The 25399-nt window shown below is 37.7% G+C and overlaps 1 long non-coding RNA gene and 1 pseudogene across 2 annotated transcripts in view; one reads left to right on the top strand and one right to left on the bottom strand.

Annotated features, from left to right (window-relative positions):
- Positions 1 to 25399, bottom strand: part of LOC144298868 (uncharacterized) — a 267260-nt gene that overhangs the window by 194905 nt on the left and 46956 nt on the right. The window lies entirely within an intron of this gene.
- Positions 11462 to 11746, top strand: LOC144298895 (ragulator complex protein LAMTOR5 pseudogene; annotated as a pseudogene).

The raw sequence follows: 25399 nt of genomic DNA, 5'->3' as shown, positions 1-25399 counted from the left end.
TTTCTTACCATAACTCACACACCACAAATTCAGAAAGATTTGACAAATACATAAACTATGTAGTACATATCTCTATAGAGATACAGAACATTTTTGACTTCCTGAAGGATTCTTTTGTGCCTTTCCAGTCTAATTCAGGCTACTATTCCTGACCACTAATTCAGAAGTAGCCCTTGTTTTAATTTTTATAAAATTAGACTAATTTTCAACTATTGCAGTACTTCATATACTGGAATTATCTGTATATTTGCACCTTGATCTGGCATTTTTCATTCAACACTCAATTTGGGGGGATATATCCATGTAACATATATTACTTTGCCCCTTTTATTGCTAAGTAGTATCCATTGAATGGATATACCACTTTTAAAAAATTCATGGCATGAATGTTTATTTTTCTTAAGAATTTCTAATGAATGAAAGTCAAATTCATCCAACTTTTGCTTGTACGCTTAGTGTTTCTGTGTCCTAAGAAATCTTTGCCTAACCCAAAGTTATAAAGGTATTTTGTTATATTTAAAAAATATTATAGCTTTAGTTCCCATATTTAGGTCTATCTTGATTTAAATTTTTCATTGGGAGTGAAGGCATCGAGATTCATCTTTTATTCTGTAGGTTATTTCCAATTGTTCCAGCATAATTTGTTGAACAAACTTTCTTTTCCGCATTGAAATGTTTTGATAACTTTGCAAAAATAATCAATTGCTTATACACATATGTGTCTATTTCTGGATTCTGTATTTAGATCCATTTATTTATTTTTGTGCCAATGCCACACTAGCTTGATTACTATAAAACTTTGGCAAGTCTTAAAATCAGGTATAGGAAAGTCTTCGCTAATTTTTTTAAAGATTTTATTTACTTGAAAGTGAGCATGAGAGTGAGTGGGGGAGCGGCAGGGAGACAAGTAGACTTCCCCACTGAATGTAGAGCACCATACAGGGGCTCCACCTGGGGCTGGACCTAGGACTCAATCCCAGGACTCTGAGATCATAACCTGAGACAAAGTCAGATGCTTAACCAAACTGAGCTACCCAGGTGCCCCTGCTATTTTTTTTTTAATATTGTTTCTGCCTCAGTTAAGGTCTAGATCTTCTGCATTTCTATATAAATCTATAGAATCCATCAAATTAACAATAACCAAAAAAAAAAACTTCACTGAGATTATGATTAAAGTTGCATTGATTCTATAAATTCGACAGTTAACAATACAGAGATTTACAAAACATATAGTTATATCTACTTAATCCTCTTAATTCTATTCTTAGCAATACTTTGTTTTCAGTAGGGTGGTCTTGCACATCTTTCATAAAACTTATTACTAATTATTTTATGCATATTGATGCTACTGTAATTGATATTTAAAAAATAAACTCCCACTTTTGGTAAGAAATACAATTTCTTTTCATATATTGAGATTGGTTCTTGTAACCTTGTTAAATCCCCTTATTAGATTTAGTAGTCTTAGAAAAATCTACATAAACAATCACCTAATCTGTAAATAAAAATACTTTTGGGTGCCTGACTTCAGCTCAGGTCATGATCTCAGGGTCCTGGGATCAAGCCCATCACTGGCTCCACACTTAGGAGGGAGTCTGCTTGTCTCCCTCCCCCCCACTCTTGTGCACCCTCTCTTTCTCTCTCAAATAAAATAATAAAATCCTTTTTTAAAAAAGATACTTTTACTTATTTAATATTTATAGTTTTTTCTTTCCTTTATTAATTTTTTTCATATATTTGCATGTGTGTTTATTGATTTTGGTGTTATTACACTGGTTGGTGCCTCTGGTACCATACTGAATAAAATTAGGTATTCTCAATCTTAAGGAAAACTTGTTTGTCTTTCATGACAGATCTTCAAGAGGTATCTTTCAAATAAAATGGTACCTGTGTGTTTTTTATAGATTTGCATCAGAAAATTTTACAGATTGAAGAAGTCTCTGATTTTGTTCCATCTTTTCTTCATCTCTTGTGATGATTATATGATTTTTCCTTTTCTGTGAATGGTTGAATTGAATTAAAGCCTTCACATATTTTATCCAATTGTGTGGTTCTTTTTGGTGGGGAAGGGGGATATAAATCACTCATTCTGTTATAGTTGAATTGGGAATCTCTTACCCACTCTTCTGTGTGGAATATAATGTTTATCATTGAATTGGTGAACATTTAATAATAAAATAACAATAATTGGGGCACCTGGGTGGCTTAGTCAAGTGTCAACTCTTGATTTGGGCTTAGGTCATGATCTTACAGTCCTGTGATCAAGCGCCGGGTAGGGCTCCACACTTGGCGGGGAGTCTGCTTGAAGATTCTCTCTTCTCTGTCCCTCCCCACCCCACTCTAAAATAAATGAATCTTTTAAAAAAATAACAATGATAATAATGATGGAATGAACACGTAATGTATGGTGAAATACTTACTCTGTGTTACACACATTCTCTCAAGCAACACTAACAGCCCCACAAGAGAAGTCTTTGTGGAGATGTATGTGAACCCTGAGATTTCACTCAGAATAAATAACTTGCTCAAGGAAACACAGCTTGGAAAAGGAATAGTCTGAATTTAAATTATCTTATTCCCAAACATACTTGCTTTAACACTATATAATACTATTGTTTATTATCTGTGTCACCAGGTTCTTTTAATGGGTACCTACTATGTGTAAGACATTGCTGAGTTATGGACTTTCTTTCCAAAGATACCTCTGAACTGTTGCTATGTCTACCTCACTCTGGGTACATTAATTCTCTTTGGAGACAGATTTTGTATCAAAATGTCTACCCAAATTCTGAATTTGACAGTACAACCTTCATTTTTCATTTCTAAGCCTTGGCTTGTAGATAACATGAAATATGTATGGATGCTTTACACAACTCAGCCATGGCTTTACAGAAGTAGATGCATTCTATCAAAAATACATCATCTCACTCAGATAGATACGAAATCTATACACAACAAACTATAGCCTCTCTTTCACCATAAGGCTTCTCATTCAAAGAATGTCCAAAGTTGATGCCAAAAATAATAGTTTAATTCAAAAGACCTTTAAATATTGTCATCAAGTTGAGAATAAGTATGAAAGGACACCCATCACTGGAAATTAGCAGGTAAATGGTTCAGCTGAGTAACTCATCAATTATGTACTGCTTCTTTAATCAATTTAACACATATTTATTGATGGCCTACTATGTGCAAAACATTTGGTCTGGCACTGGAAAAAGACAGAGATGAATGTTAAATATGCTCCCTATCACCCCCCCAAAGAACCTAGATTTGCAAATACTATGTGCAGATCTCTCTGCCATGATAGATTCTATAGGTTGATGACAATGGTGGGAGTTTAAAAAAATCACAAACATTTAATGTGTTTGTTAGGTTTGAGACTATGAGGTAGTGGCATATCTTAGGAAAGTCTTATTTTAGAGACTAAGAAACTGAAGCCTAAACATGAGTAACTTGCTCAAGGCCATGCTCTGTTACATGACAGAGCTGAGGTTAACACCTGGTCCTCAGATTCCGATCTTTAGGTCTTAGCCACTGTGCTTTACAACTTCCACCAACGACGTATGTTAGACCCATGCAGGCAACTGAACTGTTTGACAAATTATTTATAACAATTTATAAGGTTAAATCTCCCTAGAAAGGAGTCCTTTCCTTGGAATCTTGATTTCCTCTCCTTAAGCACTCTTATTTTCCTTTCCTTCACCTGAAAACCATCCAAATGTCTTTCATTGCGGGGGGGTGGGGGTGAATGGGTGACGGGCACTGAGGGGGGCACTTGACGGGATGAGCACTGGGTGTTATTCTGTATTTTGGCAAATCGAACACCAATAAAAAATAAATTTATTATTAAAACAAACAAACAACAACAACAAAAAAAACAAATGCCTTTCATTGTATGAAGAACTAAATCCAGTCTATGTCAAATGTGCCTCGCTCCCCACCAGGTCTTCCATAATCTGACTCCTCGCTAACTCTGAATTAGTTACATTCTACCCATCAGGTACTCCCTGGACATAACTCACAGGGGACTTCTATCTGTCCTCTTAAGTGCCCAGCTCTTTCCCTCCTGACACTAACTGTCCCCCTGCCTGCTATACATGGCTTCCTGACCTTAGCATTGCTGATTTCTTCTCACCGGGTCTCAGCTCAGAGGTCACTTCGGAAGATTAGGACTTCACACCTTTTTGGGGGAACACATTACAACCATAACACAGTCACTCATATTAGCCCTGCCTTACATATGAGAAAATAGAGAATTGGTAATTTGCCTGAAATCACAGGGCCAGCAAATGGGGCAGCCTCAATTCCAATCTTGTGTATTTGAGTCAAGAGTCTGCTCTCCCACAATAAGGTTCACAACTTTTATAGAATGCAGGTGAAATTGGGTAGGAAGTGGAGGAAACACATAGCCCCAAACATCTGAAGACAGACTGTGGACCCTTGGCAGTTCTCAAGTGGGGCAGCATCACCCTCTAGGGAGCACTTGAGAAGATGTACATAGTTCCTCGTTATAATGGCTGAGCATTTTTCAGGTTCATGGAGAAACAGAATAAATGGGTAAAAATTGCTGGGGCCCAAATGTTTCAAAGGGTGTCTCTGGCCTGTGTTCAGTTGCCTTTGCTCAGAAAGGATGCTTCTGCCACTGGTGCTAGGGGCCAAAGGTATGCAAAGTCCTGGTAATGTCTGGAACATTTCTCAACAGAGGATTGTCCCTCCCAAGATGCCAGTTGTATCTCTGTTGGTAGGTGGTCCTTATCTCTCTGTTCCAATGAGATCAGCATCTTTGATGCCTTCTACCTGTACTCACCTTTTCTCTTTGTGTCCTTATGCAAAGTATTTGCCTCTTCTCCCCACCCTGGGATACTCTTTCCCATTCTCCTTTTATCTGAGTCTACTCATTCTTGATAATTCAACTGAAGTCCCATCTTCTCCAGAGCACTAACCCTTTGTTACCTCTACTCCATGAAATCCTAAAGCAGGGTTCACAACACACAATTTAACATCTCATTATATATTGTTTCATTTTGTTTTGATGGCATCCTGTCTCTAGGTCTTATTTCCCCAACTACATTCTGAACTTTTTCCTGGGTCTCCATGGTATCCAGGACAATACTGGGCATATAGATACTGATTTTTAGAAATAAGCAATATCTAGAGCAGTTTTCTCAGAGAACAGTTTATTCCCCTCAGGTCAGACACCTACCTAGTGTGTCTTAGTTTTCAGAAATCTTGTCATGCAGAATTTAGAATTACTAAAGGACTTTCTGTGATGTGTTTGGCATACTCTGCTCTTTATTATGTCTTCTGTAAACTAACCACCAAACTTTGTATTATAAAAACATTGCATATAATAAAGTATAATTATGCAGAAGAGGAAAATTAAAATAGTCTGCAATCCTGCCACCCAGTACGGCCACAATTTTTGCATGTACTTCAAGATATATATTTTTCATGTCATAGAATGGGAATAAATTAGATATACCTTGTAATTGGCTTTTCTCACTTAATATTTCATGAACACTCAACCACATTAATAAGCATATTAAAACCCTCACTTTGAAACAGCTGGGTAGTATTCTCCTTTATGAATGGTGTTGGATGCTTTAATTATTCATTCATGTCACATATATTTCCTGATTATTTGCTAAATAGCAGGCACTGTTTAAGTGCCAGGGATATGGTCTAAACAAAACAGAAAAATCCCTTGCCCACCAGACACTATTGTTCTAGTGAGGTAGTGTTTCCAGTCCGTCCTTCTTTCTTTTCAAGACTGCATCAGTGATTCGCAAGATGATCTGCCCTCCAGGAGTGACGTGTCTCCCAGCAGACATTTGGCAATGTCTGGAAAGAGTTTTTGTTCTAGCTTACCAAGGGGTATGTGGGATTGCTAAGGATAGCTAGTGGGTAGAGGCCAGGGATGCTCCTAACATCCTCCGAGGTACAGAACAGACTCCCAAGATAAAAAAGTATCTGGTTCATAATATATAGTGCCAAGGTTTAGAAACATGACTCTACTTTGATATAATATACTTCTAGTCAAAACAAGTACACTTATAATTTAGTCCCCCTGTGCAGAAGCCTTAATATGCTTAGTCACTTTGCTAAAAACTTTTCTATTTTTTGCCAAGATTTGAGGTCCAGAGGCTGCCAGTTACAACCTATTCTTTGAATGAAAGTAAGAATATTAAATGATAGAATTTCAGGCACAAAGAATTAGGGAAGGTGACTGAACAAAGGGATATAAAAGGACTCCAGCTATCTTAGTATTCATCATTTGATTTACATTTAGCACCCTGGATTATGATCCTGATAGTGGGAATGTTGTTTGAAGATTACAGTGGGCTAAGTATAGTTTCATTATAGGAAAACTAACTGGAGGCCTCTTTCTCCTTATTGCTGTGACTTTTTAAAGAATTTCCTTCAGAAAAAAGAGCAAGTATTGACCTGAATGCAAAAAAAAAAAAAAAAAAAAATCAATGTTTTAAAATTTTCTTTATGAAGGAAGGTTATTTTCATATATACTTTAAAAATACATTTTATTTGACCTAGAAAGGGGATGGATAATTTACAGAGGACCTGGTGAAAATTAAGCAGGTAGCTGTGAACTGCCTATATGGTGTCAGAAGTGGACCATTTATTAATACATGGCTTGATAGGCATATGTATTCAAATCCCACCCTGAAAATTCCTTTTTGGTGTTGTTGTGGTTTTTTTTTTTTTTTTAAAGATTTTATTTATTTATTCATGAGAGACATAGAGAGAGAGGCAGAGACACAGGCAGAGGGAGAAGCAGGCTCCATGCAGGAAGTTCAATGCGGGACTTGATCCCAGGACTCTAAGATCATGCCCTGAGCCAAAGGCAGATGCTCAACCACTGAGCCACCCAGGAATCCCTGAAAATTCCTTTTTGTAAGGAAGAGGGGAAGAGTAGGAAGAGAACATCAACACAACCAAAACAAAATTTCATTACAATCTCTTAAATTTATGCTTTGAGGAATTAATCATTTATTTTGCTGTCACAATGGTCATTTCTTAAATTGGCGCTACTGATTTTAAAACATTTTATCATACACAATTTGGACATGTGAATTGTTAAAAGGTGAGTATTATAAGTGCAGGAAGTCACCACCAAAATGTATCAATGGGCAGTATTTGGGGGTGGGAATAGTTATTATATTATGTTCTTTTGTGTTAACTAAAGCAGATTTTTCAATGGTGAATGATGCTCCTTATTATGGGCTTGAATACATTGGGTCATTAACTTACATGTAGACAACCAATTCGAATATTTCATAGGGTAGAATAGTCAAGTAATATCCTCTATTTTTCAATTTACTTTGTGAATAAGATTGCTGTGATGGGGTTCTTATATGCAACATACAACAATACAGTCTGTCTGATTCTTTATACCTGAAAACTTCAGTGTATGAAATGGAAATTCCTAATATTCAACTATATGAAATCATTTCTTCTGTTTCCTAGAAAAATAGAAATATTTAAATGGTCCATTTTATAACTAACAGAACAGCACATATTTATCTTCCAAAGTTGAGTATGTTCTTGAATATTTGCACTTGATACGTTGTTTGGTATTATGTGTATGAACTTAACAAGTTGTTTATATTTCTATAAGACTCATTTTTTTTCCAAATGTGCAAGGAAATAGGAAAGATAATATCAATCTCTCAAGCTTATTGTAAGTTTATACAAACTAGACAAAAGTAAAATGGCTTAGCACAGATTGGTATATAGATAGCTGGTACAGAGATATTAATGACTCTTTCCTTAATAAAAAGTCACAGGTTGTTTGAATTAAAGCTACATATATTAAGATTAATAAATTTTGGAAACACTATGTTGAATCAAGGGCAAGGACAAGGAGAGGGTGCAGTTGGAGAGGGCAACCCAGAGAGATTATATATCCATGTGGGTAATGAGGTAGGATGATAGAGTCCATAAGCACTATTGCATTTTTCTTTATAATTTGTTGCATCCCTTCACTAAATATATAGTAGAGTATAAAATGAGCCTATTCTCTATTTCATGATGATCAGAAAATGTGGTTAATACTGGCCATACTGCGCAGCCTCTCAAATTCATCTATTCCCCAGTGAGCAGAATTTGAGTTTAGTATAAGTATTTCTGCAGCACAGTGGACAGAAGCTTGGAATATTACTCATATATTGTTCCCTCTGTGTATTTAACTTGGTGATTTTTATACCCAACAAGATGGTTTTCTTTGCTGACTGTCATTATAAGGTTTTTTCCCCCTGTGCAAATCTCTACAGCCAGGTGTTTATCTATCTGCTTATGTTCTCTAGCTCCCCACAAAAGCTCATGTCAAACAAGAGAAATATTATGTAATTTTAATATAGCTAGAGAGAACAGTGAGATTTGATGTTAGTCACCCAACAACTGATGGGATGTTTCCAAGCCCATAAGTTACCTTCAACTCGCCTATGCTTGAAACTTTTACTAGACTGTGTTTCTGAGTTTCAGAAATGTCTGTTTTAGGTTTGCCATGTTACTGGTTAAAGAAGTAAGCTTTTTGTATTACTTAAGTATAATGCTCATAAAAGAAAGGCCTCACCTCAAGTTAGTATTTTTAATCTCTATGTTTTTTCTAACCAAATCCTCAAATAAACACTTGACTGGCAGTTAGTGTTACCTTCTAATTTGAAAATGAATATTAATTTAACCTTCACACTGAAGGTGTTGAAGAAAAGTAGTACAATTCACTCAATAATTAGACTTAATTGGCCGGAGGATTTAAATGCTGCCTTGACACCAAACATTTCAAATTGTGCATATTTCACAACTTTAAATGGACTCCTGATACTACAACTACCAGATATATTTTATCAGCTTGTGGTATGTTTCCGTTAGCAAGCAAATGTAAAAGCCCAATTGCTGATATTTGAAAATCAAAATCAAAATGAAGTCAAAATAATGGGTTTTCTCATTTCTGGACTGCGTAAGATACTGATTTTTTTTTCACAGTAGAGATTGATTATCTATATTGTTTTCTTATCTGTCTTTTAATTGGCATAATCATTAACTACCAATCAAGATGATACAAAAACACAAGCAACAAAAGCAAAATTCGACAAGTGGCATTACATTAAACTGAAAAGCTTCTATACAGCAAAGGAAACAATCAACAGAGTGAAAAGGTAACCTACAGAATGAGAGAAAATATTTGCAAACCATAGATCTGATAAGGGATTAATATCCAAAACATATAAGGAAACCCCTACAACTCAAGAGCAAAAAATTAAATAATCATTAAAAATTGGCAAAGAATTTAAAAAGATAATTCTCCAAAGGAGAAATACAAATGGCCAATAGGTATACGAAAATATGCTCAACATAACTAATCATTGGAGAAATGGCAGATCAAAACCACAATAAGGTATCATCTCATATATGTTAGAATGGGTATTTTTGAGCAAAACAAAACCAAATAAAACACCTGTTGATGAGGATATGGAGAAATTGGAACCCTTGTGCACTCTTGGTGGGAATGTAAACTGGTGCAGCCACTCTGGGAAACTGTGTACAGGTTCCACAAAAAAAATTAAAAATAGAATTACCATATGATCCAGCAATCCTGCTCTTGGGCATATATCCAAAAAGCCCTGAAATCAGGATCTAGAAAAAACATACACATTCAGATGTTCATGGCAGCTATTATTCACAATAGCCAAGATACAGAAACAACCTAAATGTTCACTGGCAGGATAAATAGATGATGAAAATGTGGTATGTACATACATAGAATATTATTCGGGCTTAAAACCCAAGGATATCCTGATGAAAATGATGAACCAGGAAGATATTACCCTGAGTAAAATAAGCCAGACCCAGAATAACAAATACTATAAGCATCTACTTATATGTTGTCTTTAAAAGAGTCATTCTTATAGAAAAGAGAATAGAAGGGTGATTACTGGGGCTGAGGGAAGAGGGACGTAGAAATTTATTGTTCAAAGGACATCAAATCTCAGTCACTCAAATGAGTAAATTCTCAAGATCTGCTATACAAGATCGTGCCTATAGTAAACAATATCATGTACTTAAAAATGTGTTAAGAGGGTAGATCTCATGTGTAGTGTTCTTGTTACAGTAAAAATATTTTAAAGGTATATCTACGAATCATGATATCTACCATTAAACATGTCCCATATTTCAAATGTCCTATCAGAATTTTTAGATGCATTAAAAATAAGCTTCACAATATTTTATGATATAAATTATTGTTTCTAATTTTAAAATAAGTAAATTCCAAGAAAGCATGATAAAGGTTGTTTTTGTCTAATATAGTTCCCTCACCCCAAAGATGAGGACACAGCTTATGCCAGGATCATTGTAATACGTACAGGGAGTGATTTTTGTAATGATCACATGATCAAACTTGGACCAATCCAATGAATTTCCTGGTATTTTTCTGATTGATGAGGAAGACTTTTCTTCTATCAGGTCATAAAACTAGATATAAGTGGATCTGATATAGACAGTAGCCATATTTCCTGCTATTCAGAGAAAGATAAAGCCCAACTTTGACAGAAGACATGAGAGAAAAATACCAAGTAATTCCTAATGACTTTGAGTGTTTAGACCTAATTATAATCAGAATTTTCAATTTTTTAAAAAGACTTCTATTTATTTATTTGACAGAGTGAGAAAGAGAGAGAGAGAGTGCCAGAGAGTGCAAGCAGGGGGAGAGGGAGAAGCAGATCCTCACTGAGCAGGGAACCTGATGGAAAGCTAGATCCCAGGATCCTAGGATCCATGACCTGAGCAGAAGGCAGACAACCAACTGAGCCACCCAGGTGCCCCTGACATTTTAGACTAAGTATTTCCTCATTGGGAAGGTGACTTTCTAGTGCTGACCTCTACATGACACTAGATGCCAGAAGCACCCACTTTCCTGCAGTTGTGGCAAGAATGTCTTCAGACATGGCCAAATTTCTCCTGGGGAGTGGGGGGAGGAGGGGCATTGAGCTATAACTAAGAATATCATCACCACTGTGTTTGCCAATTATTCGAGCTATGAAATCTTCTCCATTTGCTTAAACTAATTTAACTTTGGTTTCTGTAAATTATAATCAAAAGAATCTGGATTAGTTTGAAAATGATCAGTAACTTGCTAAAGCTCATAGAAAGTCTTAGAGCACTTTGCTAAGGGTGTGAGTGTATGCCTTAAGGAAAACAAAAGAATTTACATATTCCCAAATGTATGGATATACAGACATAGAAAGATATAGATGTATATCTATATCTACATATATAGATCTATATCTATCCATATCTGTATATCTATATACATGGGAGGGTGCATAAGAGGGACCAGGAGGCAAAGAGCTTTAAAAGTAAGTTTTCCATGTAAGTGGGATGTGCTTCAGGCCTGGGGTGGAGACAGATGTGATGCATTGTGGGAACCAGGGTTCAGCAGACCATGGGCGAGATAGAGGTGACCTTGGAGCAGCACTTGGAGGACACAGTGAAGAATCGATCCATTGTTGGAGTCCTGTGCACAGATTCAGAAGGCCCTAATCCGGGCTGCTATGGGACCCCACAAGATAAACCTGCTGGGGTGGTATCTGTACTAGCCTAGCAAGCTGCTAAGTTAACCTCAGACTCCACTGATTTTCGAGTGGTGTTTCTAGAACCAGATAAGAGAAACATTATGATCTATAAGCATGATGGCATCACAGTGGCAGTGCACAAAATGGCCTCTTGACATCTTGTATCAGTTCTCTAGCAGCCTATCACAGGGACTCGATCTTACCTGTGCTAATTATCTTGTAGAACTATTAAAGTTCCAGGGGCACCTGGGTGGCTCAGTTAGTTAAGCATCTGCCTTCAGCTCAAGTCATGATCCCAGGGGATCAAGCCCCACATCAGGCTCCCTGCTTAGCAGAGCCTGCTTCTACCTCTCCCTCTGCTGGTACCCCCGCTTATGTGTTCTCTCATTCTCTCTCTCTCAAATAAATAAATAAAATATTTAAAAAAGAAAAAAGAACTATTAAAGTTCTAGAAGTTAGGCCACGTATTTAGTGTGCATTGGGCACTTTTCTATTAATTATAGAGTAAGCTGCTTTTTTGACACTCAATGGACTGACCTATCAAAATATTAGTAAGAAAGGCTCATGTTTTAAGGCAGCAGGTCCAGGTCACTTTGCACACGGAATTTTATAATGTTCACTAAATCTGATTGGAGGAGAAAAAGAAAAGTACATTTTCCAGATAGTTGACCCATGAAACATGTTCACTGAGGGGTGCTTCCTCCAAAAATGTATTGAGTTCAGCTGTGCTTGGAAGATGATTGGTTAAACTAGCAAAACTTTATATATAAAAGAGGATATCTCAGAGACTCTAGTAGGATAGTGTACTTTCATAATCTCTACCAGTTTCTCAAACTACTTCTTTGACCAATATTTTTTTTAACAGCCCCAGATAACGTCTTTCAAGACTAGAAGTCTGGAGATCTTAACATAGTAAGTGCAATGGCCTACCCACACGAAAGACAGGCCAAAGTAGGGTGGACAGAAATTTAGGGATAAAGAATCATGTGTTCTCTGTCAATGGAGAAATTGCTTGAAACCTGGCCATGTGGAAGCTTGTAGGGCCCTTTGCTGAGTAGGTTTATTTGCATTTGAAGAGAAATGGGGAATTAAGAGCCTCTAGTCTCTTAACACAGTTTAGGCACTTCCCTCAGAAGGCAACTAGAGAGAGTTAATGAGAGTATTCTGACCCCCTGTGACCTTGGGAAATCTCTCTGCCCTGTGGTGGAGGGTGAAGAGTAGGGTAAGATAGCAGGAGAGGCAACCATTTAGGATCCACTAGAATAAATCACAGCAGGAGTGCTATGGGTTTCCACTAAATCAGTAGCAATGAAAATGGGTGAAATAGAGTGATTTGAGAAATATTACTGCAAATGATTGCATATTGATAATCTTCCATTTTACAATGCCATTTCTAACCACTTTGGTAGGTCATCTTAATTGCAAAGACCACATTTTTTTTTTTTTTTTTTTTTTTTTTTACAGCAGTGAAAAAAATTCTATAGGAAGGTAAGAAACAAAAGTATTGTAGCTTTCTTAGGATCTGGCCTCACTAGAAGAGGAATATTTTTTTAAGAAATGTTTCTAAGGGATCCCTGGGTGGCTCAGCGGTTTAGCGCCTGCCTTAGGCCCAGGGCGTGATCCTTGAGTCCCGGGATCGAGTCTCACATCGGGCTCCCTGCATGGAGCCTGCTTCTCCTTCTGCCTGTGTTTCCACCCCTCTCTCACTGTCTCTGCATCTCTCATGAATAAATAAATCTTTAAAAAAATGTTTCTAGAAGCCAGTTCTATAAGCTCCATAATGGACTCCATTTTATTCATAAAACATAAAAACACTAATGTATCCTATCCCAATATTCTAATACATAAGTGTCATGACTGCTTTGAGCCCCTTGTGTGTGGTGTTCTTAGTAAATTCTCAAGTGGAAAGCATCAAGTCTCCCCTGCTCCTCTGCCTTGCCCCCTCCATGTGTTAAAACCATTGGGGTTGTAATGGGCATCTTTGGATCAGATACCTCTGGCTCTTGCTGTTTTTGTTGCCTGCATGCTGGAAGATAAGGATTTGGCCAACAGGCAAGGGCTTGCACAGGGGAGCTCACAGGGTCTCACTCATGCCTGGCAGCATGTGAACACTCAGTGTCATTATGCAAGTTATCATCAATCAGCAGGCAGCTGCTTTTTGGACTTCCAGCAGGCAAGGCAAACATTTGTGCTCATGGCTTCCTCCCTAAGCGTGCTGGACCCAGAGCCCATTAGACAAGGGAACTACACACACAATCATTGCCCGCTGCTCTGGACCACTTGAACAGATGTTCCAGGTTGGTGTCAGGATGCTCACCTGGCAGCCCTGTTGGAGCTCAGAGGAAGATGTGCAGATTAGAGTCTGTTTGCTCAACACAAAGGGCATTCTATGAAAGGGTTGAAGGAGGTAGAGGCAAAGCTGAGGATAAATCTAACAACACATTTTCCAATTAAAGTAGACTGGATGATGTAGTCACAGGAGTATAAAAGAACAACCTAAAACAAAATGCAAAAGATGATAAAAACCAATGTAATGACAATGAGGCTGGCCAGCTGTGTTAAAGGAAGAGGAAGAAAGAACTCTGATCCCATAACCAATAAATACTTCTGAGGCACACTCTATGTGCCCAGCCATCTGAGGGGTACAAGATGAGAAGCTAGGACCCAGCAATCCAAGGATTTGCAGTCTTCCTGGGCAGGGAAGACAAACTCAGGGGAACAAAGTAGGTATGAACAGAGCTTGCTGTCTAAAGCTTGACTTTGCTATATGGAACTCACAGGAGGGGTGTGAACCAGAGTATTCTAACTCTGCAGTTTTCTGCGAGATAAGTCCTCCAGGCCTCTCAGTAGATACAGGCCTACAACACCCCTCATTTAAGAGGGAGGGGTCAAAGTGAGTCCAAATAAATAGGAAATGCCCTGGGGTTTAGGGTATATATACCAGAATCTCCCAGGAGCAATTAAGATTTCATCGCACAGAATCACACAAATCTTGTGGTTGTTACAAAGCAGAGTCTTGGGCCCCACACTACAGTGACCTTTTTTTTATAGGTCTGATATGGAGACCTCAGGAATCTGTATTTTTCAGGAAACACCTCATGTGTTTCAAATGCAGTTGGCTCAAGCCTTTACTTTGAGAAACACTGCGTTAAAGGTTAAAAGCAAATAAAGGGAGTTTAGACTAAAGTTGTCCTAGATTATTAACCTGCCCCTGATGTAGAGCCTGCTGTGATCTCTTTGGATCTGCATAAAAGAATTCATGCGTTTGTTTATGGGTGTTATATTCTTGAGGGAAAAAGTCTATAGATTTCATCAAATTCTTCAAAGGGCCTACCCACAACTCTACCTAGAGCTATTAATCTGTAACTGTATTTGTTTGTTTTGAAAACAAATTCCTTGCTTAATTCCCCCATCTCCGACCGAGACCTGTAAATCTCACTCTCTTGAACTTCTGTGGTTTCCAACCTAAGAAGTCCTCTTCCAAACTGGAGGCGACAAATCCCTCCATCTGACCTTTCCAATCCTTGATATCTACCGCTTTATTGCATTCATCACATTACATCATTATTATTTGCTTAGGTGTGTTTCCCAGTAGAAATCTGAGGCAGCTGATGGCAGGGCTCAGGCCTAACCAAGACCTTAGATGTGTCTGGTGCACAGAAAGACTTCAATTCATAATTTCTAATAGTTGAATGAATATGTGTATATATGTCAATGTTGAGAGAACTAGGGAATGGAGGAAATTTATTCCTAGTTTTAATTCTTACTTGGAGCTGTAACTGAGGAACAGTCTGGTGTTGAAGACAATCCAAGGTAGATTACAGTCCCCCCCCTAAGGTCCTTATGTCCTGGCTATTGGACCAGAATCCTGGCACTGCCAGTTCCAATGGTGTGTGGTCCAGCTTTTCAAGGAGTCAGGAAAAACAGAGCCCTTACATCAAATATGATACAATTACCAATTATAGCCAAACTCAACCAAGAGAGGTTTGTTTCTCCAATAACAGAACTAATCCTATCTCACTCACACTGAGAGAAAAGCTAAATCTTAGTGCTCCCAGACTTGGCTGATTTCAGCCCAGGACCTCCCTGGTTTGGGGAACAAGTGCTAGTTATCACTCCCCATGCCTTCCCCAGGCCTGCCAGCCTTGCTCCCTGCCACAAGTCCTGCCTAGATTTACCTCAAAACACATTTATTTTCAGCTGCAGAAGATATTTACTTTCCTTCAAACAGAGAACTGTTTCTGGCCAGAGGCTTTTAGCAGATGAGCAAGGGCTATAAACAACTCTTCATCCCCTTCTGCCTGTAATCTGGAATTTTCAATCACTGGACCTCGGCATCGGTAGACTTCAGCTTGGCAGGAGCAGCAACTTCAAACCATGTTTGCAGTTACCAAGTGATGAGGCTGTTTGCGAGGCTGACAAGAATAGACTTTATTGGCACTGCTTCCATTGTGTGCCTGAGATTGCATTCATGTCTCTGAGAAGGAAAAAAAGACACCATCTTGGAAGCGTTGGGGTCTCTTGTGAGAACACGGTTAATCTTACTGTTGGAAGACAAACGGCTGTAATCCTTGCTCTGTGTGTCACAGATAAATCTACTGGAAGCCTGTGGTGGTAAAATGCAGGAGACAGTGCTACTCTGGATGGAAGAAGCTGCTAAATGGATCATCGGAGAACAGCTAGTTGTGGTGGAAAGAGTCGAAGATGGCCCACAGTCCAGGAAATGCTTGGATCTTGCAACAGAAAAGGCAAACAGCAATTAAATTAGAGAAAATCAATGACTATTGATCTTTGGTGTTTATTTGTTGATCTTTTTAGGTGTGTATTTATCTGCAGTAGTTTGCTGAAACACTTTCAACTTTTTTTTGTTGTTTTGTTTTGTTTTCTTTGACTTTTGTTTGATTGGTTTTATGGTTTGTTGTTTTTTAGCCAACCAGTGATACAGAAGAAATTCTCTCAGGATTAAGGATCTCAGAGTGCCCATCTATCTCAGGTTACTGTTCTTTTATTAATTATTTCACTTTAAATATCCAACACATACCTATTGGGCACCTACTCTGTGGTGAGGTCTCTCTTCTAGATACTGAAGATTATAGATAGGAATGAGACGGGCATGACCTCACCTCCAAAAAGATATACATTCTAGTCAGCAAAGGCAGACAACATGAAAGTTATCATTGTAATCACTAGGAAGAAAATAAATCAGGATTAACGATAATGACTAGAGTTGAGAGGGCACTTTATTTTTTTTAAAGATTTTATTTATTTGAGTAGAGCGAGCAAGAGAGAGAGAGAGAGAGAGAGAACAAGTGGGGGGAGGGGCAGAAGGAGAGGGAGAAGCAGACTCCTCGCTGAGCAGGGAGCCCGATACGGGGCTCAATCCCAGGACCCTGGGATCATGACCTGAGCCAAAGGCAGATGCTTAACTGACGGAGCCGCCCAGGTGTCCCCAGAGGGCACTTTAGACTGAGTGTCAATGATACTGTTTCTTAGAAGAGCTGGGTTTGAGAGATAAGGAGATAGCCACATAACGACCTAAGGAAAGATTTAAAATCAGAGAAAATCGTAGCAGATTCAGAGTCTATAAGATGGTTAGGAACATGAATAAGTCAAGGAAGAATAAAGTGCCCAGTATGGTTGAAACAGAATGACCTAAAGAATAAGTAGTAGGGAGGTATTCTTTTGTATTATTCTTCAACTTTTCTTTTTATTTTATAATAAAAACAAAGCAAACAAAAATGGTATGGAATAAGGATGAGAGCTAGGGAGAAATTAGATCTTACAGGCATTACAGGTCATGAAAAAAAGCTTGAGTTGTATCATGGGTATAAGGAAATGAAAAACCAATGAAGAATTTTATGCAGGGAAAGCTGCACAATCAAATTTAAATTACCATCTGATTATTCTTACAACTTTGTGGGAAAGGACTGTAGAGGGACAGAGCGGCAGATGACTGAGGACACAATTGTCGTTGTCCACAGTAGGGAGGACAGTGGCTTGGAGAAGAATGGTGGTGGTGTAGAAGAAAAGAAGGATTCAGAATATATTTAAGTGTACATCTAAAGGGACTTGTTGATGGATTTGATGTTGAGCGTGAGAGAGAATCCAAGATAAATTTTAGATTTCTAAAATTTTAGATTTAGCAAACTTGAATACTGCAAATTTACTCTTTCCCTGGTCGACATTTCTAGGATGCTCTTCTGTATGTTTAGGGGTGATTTTGGTGATCACAGTTATTTCAGACATACACAGCTTACTGGTGTTAAGGAGAGGCATGAGCAGATGAATAACTTTTGCATGTAGACGTGGCAGGAAATTAAATAAACCAAAAATGTAGATGGAAACAGAGATTGAGAGAAAATGGATTCTACGTAATCAACTCTGGAGACAATGCTTCCAAATATACCTCTGTGTCCACTTGCTGAAAACCACGAACTAGTTATTGTAAGATCTTCTCCACCTTGAAGAGTTCATGATTTCATGAGCATTGAAAACAGTGTCATGAAGTAGTCATGCAGGACAAGACTATATAAGTTAGGGTGTGTTTGCTTGCATATTGCAAATTCAAAATACCAGCAGCTTAAATAAAAGCTCTTTCTCCCACATATAATTGTACAGGAGAAAGCAATCACAGGATGATATGGCCTCCCTGTTGGGGAACCAGACTCTATCTTAGGGTTTTACTGTCATATCCATAATCCAAAATGATGCACCACAATGTCCACATTTCAGAACACACTAAGAAAATACTTTTCCCCTGAAGGAATGGCTGATTATTTTGGCTGATACCCTGACCATCAGAACGTAGTTACTTGGCCACACCAAGATGCAAGTGATACTAAAGCTAGTGTATTATTTTTTAGTTTAGTTCAGTCTTTTGCTTAGGGAATAAAAGGTATTCTCTAGAAGGAATAAAGTAAATGATCATATCGTTTAAGCAGGGCTATATTTTTAGAGATAAAATAAGGGGAAATTCCTTTTCTAGGAGGGGAAAAATTAGCCCTGACCAGCCTGTTTATTGTTTACATTTTAGTGTCTCTTTCTCCCATTAAAATGTAAGGTCATGAGAGTAAGGCTCTTTTCTGTAACCCCATCCCTTTGGGCAGTCTGTGTTCATACTACACACTCAATAAAAATTTTTATTAAAAATACAGGTGGATGGATAAATAAATGATATTTCAGTCTATGAAAGATCATAGAGTGGAAAACAGCTGAGGATTTATTTATTCATATATTCTTTTGTCTTTGTTTTTGTTTTTTCTCTTTTCCCACAAAATCGAGTCCAATCCTCAGACTAGATGAAGGAGAATGAGGAAGATACATACTCCTATGTGTAGAATAACAGGGAGACAAGTTATTCTTCCTTAAAAAGAAGTGGGAGGTGATGGTCATTGTATTTAGTAGGTACCCGAACCATAATTGTTGAATATTTAAGGGAGTGGAATATTATATAAAAGGAAATGGAAGGACAGAAGGGACTTCCATGGCTCCAAAGGGCAGAGAGAAAAAGTCTTCCTCCTCACCTGGGGGTATCTCAGAGTTTGGCAGAGCTCAGGAGCAAGATATTCTCCTGCGTGAAATAAACATTTATATTTGTAGCAGCAGTGGGGCTTCCGATACTTCCACCTCAGCCATCACCAGTACAGAGGGAAGAGCCCTCCAGAACAGGTACCTACAGGCAAAGCAAATTCAGGAGAAATCACACTGTACGGACCAAGCACGGCCAAGTCAAAACTTTTGCCGAAAAAGTTTCCATGGAAGAAAGACTGCATGATAATTATCTCTGGGAAGGTACAATCATCACTCTGCTTATTGATAGGTGCTGGATATAGAGACTGATGAAAAATTTCAAGGTACTGGAAAAATTCCTGGTACTGGAATGCCAATCAACAGCCATCGATCAGGCTGGGTTGTAGTCCTACCACTTTTCATCACTATGTATCCTGCTTTCAGTTTTGGTGGATGCTGAGTCAGCATAAAGAATATTTAAGTCTCTTAGAAACCTGTGGGCTGGATCCTTAATTGCCTCCAATGGCCGACTGATGGGGATGTCCTGTCCTGAGGTAGGCTTAGGTCTCATTCCAAGTTCACAAACTCAAGAGTCCTCATGAATTTTTGGTGGGTTCTGGCCATGACAGTGACATTAACATTTAAGTAACATTGAGTCACATTTGGATGTTTCTAATCCTCTGGACACTATGGTACTGATGGGAAGCCTCTGGCCCCCATCTCACACACACACACACACACACACACACACACACTCACTTGATGGCTACCGTGTGGCTTCTTTGAGAGCCGTGAGGTTTTCTTTTGGGTTCTCAAGGATTCCCATCACTTGTGTCGTCAGCCCAGGTGACTGGACACAGTGGACCTCATCATAGATATGGATTGTGGCTGAAGCACCACCCTTAATCTCTCTTGCTATTCTTTCTTTAAATATTTGCCTTTATCTTCTCTATGTTGGATGCTCCATGCTTCTGCTCATGAATACTGAGATGAATATGAATACGTCCCTGTTTTCAGTGAGTACACAGTCTAATGAGCCTCTGCTCATTAATAAAGCAAAAATAAGCTCAAAAATAAGCACTTAAAGTGGCTGACCTAGCAAATATTAGCAGGAAATCAGCATTTGACCAGATGTGAAAAACAACATTCTCCAGGACCTGTGTCTGAGCTTTGTCTAGTTCGAGATCTAAATAGAATTAAGGAGAGGTGATAAAAAGGAAACAGTACTAATCAAGCATCTTTGTGCAAGAACTTCAACTGTATTAAGAAAATTAACTTGTCCTCAGAAAAAGCTTAGTCTGTGCTATTTTTCTAACCCTGATATGCGGCAAGGTTCACCACAGACGTCTTCAAACGGGTGTTAACTGGCCGCCTTCAAACTGAACATCTTTACCATCTTTACTTCTCCCTGCGTGCTCTAAATAATTTGTGATCTCAGGAGATGCTCTCTCTCTCCCTTTCCTTATCATTTTCTACCAGAGCAATTTCCCTAAAATGCACATTAAAATCCTAAATGAGGAATGGCAAATTGCTCGTGCTTTGAATAGGAAAGAAATCTGCCCACATTCTCTTGCTATAATCCTGCAAACAGCCAACAGATGGGTGCCATAGGTGAGTGCCAAACAAGACCCATTCTCATAAGAGCACTGTCTAACGCTCCCAGTTGTGTCCCCGCACAGTGTTGACACTTCTACATTCAGTGGGCACTTTGCTTCCCCCCACTTCTTTTTTGTTAATGTTATCTGATGATTTTTCTATGTCTAAAGATCCAAGGAGTGAATTTCAGCTATTGGGAAAAATTGCTTCTCTACTTGCATCTGGCTCCATCCCCTTTTGTGCTACAGGCAACATTAACACATTGGCTCTTTCCTTTCTCCTCCCTTTCGAAAACAAGGTGCAGACTTCCTACCAGTAGCAGTTTTCCGTCATTATTATTGCAATCATTAGTAATAATAAGTTGGTGGTGTAGAGTGCTTTTCTTAACAGCTTAAACTACTTCCCTTTGATATTAACTCAATTACTCTCCCAAACTATTTCTTCTTATTCTTTTTAATGAAAAGATATCCTAATGATGGGGTGGGTAGGGGAAGCAATGTAAGATGCATATAGGTTCTTTAAAATTTTGAAATTACATTATTTACAATAAAACCCATTCTTCCCTTTGCATTGCTGCTCCATAGCCAATTTTCTGTTTCAATCAGATCCTATTCATTTCTTTACACATCACCATTTCAAGAACTGTTAACGTAAAATATAAGCACGGAAATAAATATTCCTATCTTGGTCCAATTGTACCTATTTTTCTGCCACTTCTTCATAAGTGGGGATTATCTTCCTTATACTTAACAGTCTCAATTTCGGAAATGATCTTTTGTGATAATGCTTTCTCTAGGTTCACTGTACATCTAAAATGATTATTTTCACTTATCCTTTTTAGCCTTAGGAGATCCAAGAGAAATCTCATTAAGGCCATTTTAACTTTTATCATGGTCTTGACTAGTAATGTTTTTCATTGTTTTCTTAAGATTCACAGCCACCATGACTTTATCCTTCTGTAATTTGACCCCAATCAATTTCAATCTTCCTACATTTTTCATGTATTTCATATTCTTTCCTGTACTCTGCTGCCCTCCTGTTTCTGCATGACTTCATGTCTTTTCCCCTTACTAAAATATTCTCTGTCCCCCATTCCTAACTTGTTCATTGGTCTTGGAAGACCAAACTAAAAGCCTTTTTCTTTAATTCTTTCTGGACTCCTACAATTATGAAGAAACATAATTCTTCTATGAATATCTGTGTCACTTTATTTGTAGTTCTTGTATATTATACACAGTGTGATGTTCACTTATGGATGTGTACATCAGTATACTAAGACTAGACATACCTTAAGGGTGGGAAATAGTCCTGGTCACCAGTGTACCTAACACGTAATGATGATCAGTAGATACTCATCGAAAGTATTAATGCCAAGCACGTATTTCTTTCTCTTTCTCTCTCTCCCACACAAACACACTCATATATATATATATTGAAGTGAATGAAGTTTAATGAAGAAAGGTCTCAAAATTAAATGTTGTGCATAAATATGTTAGTTGACAAGGAAATAGAATGGCATTATGGAGAGGAATAGCTGAGCCTTGACTTATGCCCCCCACCCCACTCCTATTTCTGAAGTTTCATCATCTCTTTGTGGATAAATAACACCCTAGGCTGGCTCATGGTGACACTATTCTAGTCCAAATTTAGAGTCATAAATATCTCTTGAGCTTCAACACCAGGCTGGGCCATATCATCAAACCATTATGAAAGCTTCCATTATAATGAAAAAATATGGTTAATCTTTTTTTTGCATGTGTGTATTTTAAGACTATTATTATTATTATAGTTTTAAGTTTGTAGCAAAATTGAGAGGAAAGAACAGAGGTTTCCCATATACCCACTGCCTTTATAGGAGCTTAGCCTCCCCAGTGGTCAACACCACCCACCGAAATGGGTATTTGTTACAACCGATGAGCCTATATTGACACATCATTGTTGCTCAAAGTTCATGGTTTACACGAGGGTTCACTCTTGGTGTTGTATATTCTGTGAGTTTGGACAAATATATTATGACATGTAGCCATCATTAAAATACCATATGGATAGTTTCACTGCCCTAAAAATCCTCTGGCTCCTCCTGCTCATCCTTCCCTCCCCCCTAATCCCTCATGACCACTGACCGTTTTACCGTCTCCATTTTCTAGAATGTTACATATTTGGAATCATACAGTATATATGTAGCCTTTTCAAATTGGCTTCTTTTACTTAGAAGTAAAACTTTACATTAAAGTTTCCTCCAGGGATCCCTGGGTGGTGCAGTGGTTTAGCGCCTGCCTTTGGCCAAGGGTGCGATCCTGGAGACCCGGGATCGAATCCCACGTTGGGCTCCCAGTGCATGGAGCCTGCTTCTCCCTCTGCCCTGTGTCTCTGCCTCTCTCTCTCTCTCTCTCTCTGTGTGTGTGACTATCATAAAAAAATAAATAAATAAAGTTTCCTCCATGTTGTTTCATGGCTTGATAACTCATTTCTTTTTAGCATTTAGAAATATTCCAACAGGTGGATAGACTATAGCTTATTTATTCACCTACTGAAGGATATCCTGGCTACTTTGAAATTTTGGCAATTCTGAGTAAAGTTGTTATAGACATCCACTTTTTGTATGGACATAAGTTTTCAGCCCCTTTGGCTAAATATCAAGGAGCACAGTTGCTGATCATATGGTAAGATAAGTTTGTTTTTGTAAACACCCAACTCTTCCAAAGTGGCCATGCCATTTCACATTCCCCACATGATGAATGAGAGTTCCTTATTGTTCCACATCCTTGTCAGCATTTAGTGTTGTCAGTGTTCTGGATTTAGGCCATTAAATTAGGTATGTAGCTGTATCTTATTGTTGCTTTAATTTGCTTTTCCCCTAATGATATATGACATGGAGTATGTTTTCATATGTTCATTTGCCATCCCCATACGTTCTTTGATGAGGTATCTACTAAGCAGTTTGGCCAATTTTTAAATTGAGTTGTTTTCTTTATTGTTAAATTTTTAAGAATTCCTTGTATATTTTGGATAATAGTTCTTTGCCAGGACATCTTTTGCAAACATTCTCTCCTGGTTTTTAACTTTTTTATTCTCCTGATACTGATTTTTGCAGCAACAAAGTTTTTAATTTTAACAAAGTCAATCTTTACAATTATTTTATGGATTGTGCCTCTGGCAGTATATCTAAAACGTCATTTCCATACCCAAGGCAGATGTTCTCCTATGTGTATCTTCTAGGAATTTTATAGTTTTGCATTTTACATTTAGATCTGTAATCAATTCTGATTTAATTTTTGTGAAGAGTGTAAAGTCTGTCTATAGATTTTTTTTTTTTTTGCATGTGGATATCGTAATTCTACCACTGTTTATTGAAAAAAAAAAAGATCTTTTCTACATTGTATTGCCTTTCCTCCTTTGTCAAAGATCAGTTTACTGTATTTATGTGGAACATTCTCCAGGCTTTCTATTCCATCTCATTCATCTACTTGTCTATTCTTTTGCCAATATCACGTTGTTTTGATTGCTGTAGCTTTGTAGTAAATCTTGAAGTTGAGGCCACTAGTCCTCCAACTTTGCTTTTTCCCTTTAATACTATTCTACTTTTATGCCTCTCCATATAAATTTTATAATCAGTTTACTAATATCCATAAAATAACTTATTGAGATTTTGATTGGGATTGTATTAAATCTACAGAGCATGTTGGGAAGAACTGGCACCTTAGCAATATTGAATCTTCCTATCCATCAACATGGAATATTTCCCCATTTAATTTAGTTCTTTGATTTCTTTCATCAGAGTTTTGTAGTTTTCCTCATATAGATCTTGTACATATTTTGTTGGATTTATATCTAAGTATTTCATTTTGGGAGGTGTTAGTATAAATGGAATTATGTTTTTAGATTTAAACTCCATTTGTTCATCGCTAGCATATAGTGAAGTAATTGACTATTATGTATTAACCCTGAATCCTACAACCTTGATATAATTGCTTATTAGTTCTAGGAGTTTTTCTTATTGTTGCTGTTGTTGTTTCCTTCTGATTTTCTAAGTAGATGATCATGTAATCTACTAACAAAGACAGTTTTATTTCTTCTTCCTCAATTAGCACACTTTTAATTTCCTTTTCCTTTCCTATTGCATTAGCTAAGGCTTCCAGTGCAATGTTGAGTAGAAGTGAGAGGGAAGATCTTTGCCTTGTTCCTGATCTTAGTGGGAATGCTTCTAGTTTCTCACCATTAAATATGATGACAGCTATAGGCTTTTTGTAGATATTCTTTATCAAGTTGAAGAAGGTTCTGTTTATTCCTAGTTTACTGAGAGTTTTTATTCTGAATGGGTTTTAGATTTTGTCAAGTGCTTTTTTTCTGCATCTATTGATATGATGATGGCTTTCCCTTTTTACTCTATTGATGGGGTGGATTAAATTAAGGGATTTTAAATGTGATTTAGCTTTCCATACCTGGAATAAATCCTACCTAATCATGATAAATACTTTCTAAAACACTGTGCCTTCCATTTGCTAATATTTTATTGAAGACTTTTGCATCTATGTTCATGAGAGATACTGGTCAGTAGTTTTCTCATAATGGTTGTCTCATTTTGGTATTAATTTAATGCTGGCATCATAGAATGAATTAGGAAGTATTTCCTCTGCTTCTATCCCCTAAAAGAAATGGTAGAGAATTGCTATAATTTCTTCCTTACATGTTTGGTGGAATTC

This window comes from Canis aureus, chromosome 26 (assembly GCF_053574225.1).
Source record: "Canis aureus isolate CA01 chromosome 26, VMU_Caureus_v.1.0, whole genome shotgun sequence".
Classification (NCBI taxonomy): domain Eukaryota; kingdom Metazoa; phylum Chordata; class Mammalia; order Carnivora; family Canidae; genus Canis; species Canis aureus.
This window is presented reverse-complemented; position numbering and strand designations above follow the sequence as displayed.